This window comes from Phaseolus vulgaris, chromosome 3 (genome assembly GCF_051622355.1).
Source record: "Phaseolus vulgaris cultivar YP4 chromosome 3, ASM5162235v1, whole genome shotgun sequence".
Taxonomy (NCBI): domain Eukaryota; kingdom Viridiplantae; phylum Streptophyta; class Magnoliopsida; order Fabales; family Fabaceae; genus Phaseolus; species Phaseolus vulgaris.
In genome coordinates, this window is record NC_143500.1 from 2,449,103 (window position 1) to 2,452,521 (window position 3,419).

Here is a 3,419-nt window from a genome sequence, read left to right on the forward strand (position 1 = left end):
CGGTTGAGTATTCGCCCACGAAAAAAATCAAACAGTTTCACACACAAACGAACCTTCCTTTCAGCTCTGGCAGTGACGGATAAAATATTTATTGCCAGTCTTGTGGGACGAATCTGGGGCTCAAACCCCACCCAAAACTCAATAGACACAGTGACGAATGTCTGGTAAAAATTTCAGACCAAAATACCCAAGGAGTAAGGCGTAGTAGGTCCCAGACCGAGAGTGAACAAAACCGGTTTTCCGAAAACAAAACTTCATGGCTTTTCTTCCCCATATCTTGTTTTTTTGAATCGTTTATGGACGTGCCTCCTTGCCTGGGTGCAAACAACATAAGAAAGTGCTTGTGTGAATTTTTTTCAGCGCAATACGGACCCAGAATGAAATTGCATAAATTAGGCCGGAATTTCACAAGTTTCGGTAGAGGATAGCATTGGTTTGCACAAAATTTCTGAAAAATTCTCTCAGAATAGTGTATTCCTTAAATTCCACCCAAGAATCTCCACGGAATTTGGGAAAAAACGCGACAAATTTCAGGTCAAACGGATGAGTAATCTCCCACGAAAAAAATCAAATAGTTTCACACAAAAACGAACATTCCTTTCAACCCTGGCAGTGACGAATAAAATATTTATTGCCAGTCTTGTGGGACGAATACGGGGCTCAAACCCCAGCCAAAACTCAATAGACACAGTGACGTATGTCTGGTAAAAGTTTCAGACCAAAATACCCAAGGAGTAAGGCGTAGTAGGTCCCAGACCGAGAGTGAACAAAACCGATTTTCCGAAAACAAAACGTCTTGGCTATTCTTCCCCGTATCTTCTCTTTGTGATTCGTTTATGGACGTGCCTCCTTGCCTGGGTGCAAACAACATACGAAAGTGATTGTTTGAATGTTTTTCAGCACAATACGGACCCAGAATGAAATTGCATAAATTAGGCCGGAATTTCACTAGTTTCGGTAGAGGATAGCCTTGGTTTGCACAAAATTTCTGAAAAATTCTCCAGGAATAGTTTGTTCCTGAAATTCCACCCAAGAATCTCCACTGAATTTGGGACAAAACGCGACAAATTTCAGGTCAAGCGGATGAGTATTCGCCCACGAAAAAAATCAAACAGTTTCACACAAAAATGAACCTTCCTTTCAGCCCTGGCAGTGACGAATAAAATATTTATTGCCAGTCTTGTGGGACGAATCCGTGTCTTAAACCCCAGCCAAAACTCAATAGACAAAGTGACGAATGTCTGCTAAAAATTTCAGACCAAAATACCCAAGGAGTAAGGCGTAGTATGTCCCAGACCGAGAGTGAACAAAACCGGTTTTTCGAAACCAAAACGTCCTGGCTCTTCTTCTCCGTATCTTCTTTTTGTGATTCGTTTATGGACGTGCCTCCTTGCCTGGGTGCAAACAACATACGAAAGTGCTTGTGTGAATTTTTCTCAGTGCAAAACGGACCCAGAATGAAATTGCATAAATTAGGCCGGAATTTCATAAGTTTCGGTTGAGGATAGCCTTGGTTTGCACAAAATTTCTGAAAAATTCTCCCGGAATAGTTTTTTCCTCAAATTCCACCCAAGAATCTCCACGGAATTTGGGACAAAACGCGACAAATTTCAGGTCAAACGGATGAGTATTCGCCCACGATAAAAATCACACAGTTTCACACAAAAACGAACCTTCCTTTCAGCCCTGGCAGTGACGGATAAAATATTTATTGCCAGTCTTGTGGGACGAATCCGGGGCTCAAACCCCAGCCAAAACTCAATAGACACAGTGACGAATGTCTGCTAAAAATTTCAGACCAAAATACCCAAGGAGTAAGGCGTAGTAGGTCCCAGACCGAGAGTGAACAAAACCGGTTTTCCGAAAACAAAACGTCCTGGCTATTCTTCCCCGTATCTTCTTTTTGTGATTTGTTTATGGACGTGCCTCCTTATCTGGGTGCAAACAACATACGAAAGTGCTTGTGTGAATGTTTTTCAACACAATACGGACCTATAATGAAATTGCATAAATTATGCCAGAATTTCACTAGTTTCGGTAGAGGATGGCCTTGGTTTGCACAAAATTTCTGAAAAATTCTCCCGAATTAGTTTTTTCCTGAAATTCCACCCAAGAATCTCCACTGAATTTGGGACAAAATGCGACAAATTTCAGGTCAAGCAGATGAGTATTCGCCTAGGAAAAAAATCAAACAGTTTCACACACAAACGAACTTTCCTTTCAGCCCTGGCAGTGACGGATAAAATATTTATTGCCAGTCTTGTGGGACGAATCCGGGGCTCAAACCCCAGCCAAAACTCAATAGACACAGTGACGAATGTCTGGTTAAAATTTCAGACCAAAATACCCAAGGAGTAAGGCGTAGTAGGTCCCAGACCGAGAGTGAACAAAACCGGTTTTCCGAAAACAAAACGTCCTGACTATTCTTCCACGTATCTTCTTTTTGTGATTCGTTTATGGACGTGCCTCCTTTCCTGGGTGCAAACAACATACGAAAGTGCTTGTGTGAATGTTTTTCAGCGCAATACGGACCCAGAATGAAATTGCATAAATTAGGCCGGAATTTTCACTAGTTTCGGTAGAGGATAGCCTTGGTTTGCACAAAATTTCTAAAAAATTCTCCAGGAATAGTTTTTTCCTGAAATTCCACCCAAGAATCTCCACTGAATTTGGGACAAAACGCGACAAATTTAAGGTCAAACGGATGAGTATTCGCCCACGAAAAAAATCAAACAGTTTCACACACAAACGAACCTTCCTTTCAGCCCTGGCAGTGACAGATAAAATATTTATTGCCAGTCTTGTGGGACGAATTCGGGGCTCAATCCCCAGCTAAAACTCAATAGACACAGTGAAGAATGTCTAGTAAAAATTTCAGACCAAAATACCCAAGGAGTAAGGCGTAGTAGGTCCCAGACCGAGAGTGAACAAAACTGGTTTTCCGAAAACAAAACGTCCTGGCTAATCTTCCCCGTATCTTCTTTTTGTGATTCGTTTATGGACGTGCCTCCTTGCCTGTGTGCAAACAACCTACGAAAGTGCTTGTGTAAATGTTTTTCAGCGCAATACGGACCCAGAATGAAATTGCATAAATTAGGCCGGCATTTCACAAGTTTCGGTAGAGGATGGCCTTGGTTTGCACAAAATTTTTGAAAAATTCTCCCGAATTAGTTTTTTCCTGAAATTCCACCCAAGAATCTCCACTGAATTTGGTACAAAACGCGACAAATTTCAGGTCAAACGGATGAGTATTCGCCCACGAAAAAAATCAAACAGTTTTACACACAAATGAACCTTCCTTTCAACCCTGGCAGTGACGGATAAAATATTTATTGTCAGTCTTGTGGGACGAATCCGGGGCTCAAACCCCAGCCAAAACTCAATAGACACAGTGACGAATGTCTGGTAAAAATTTCATA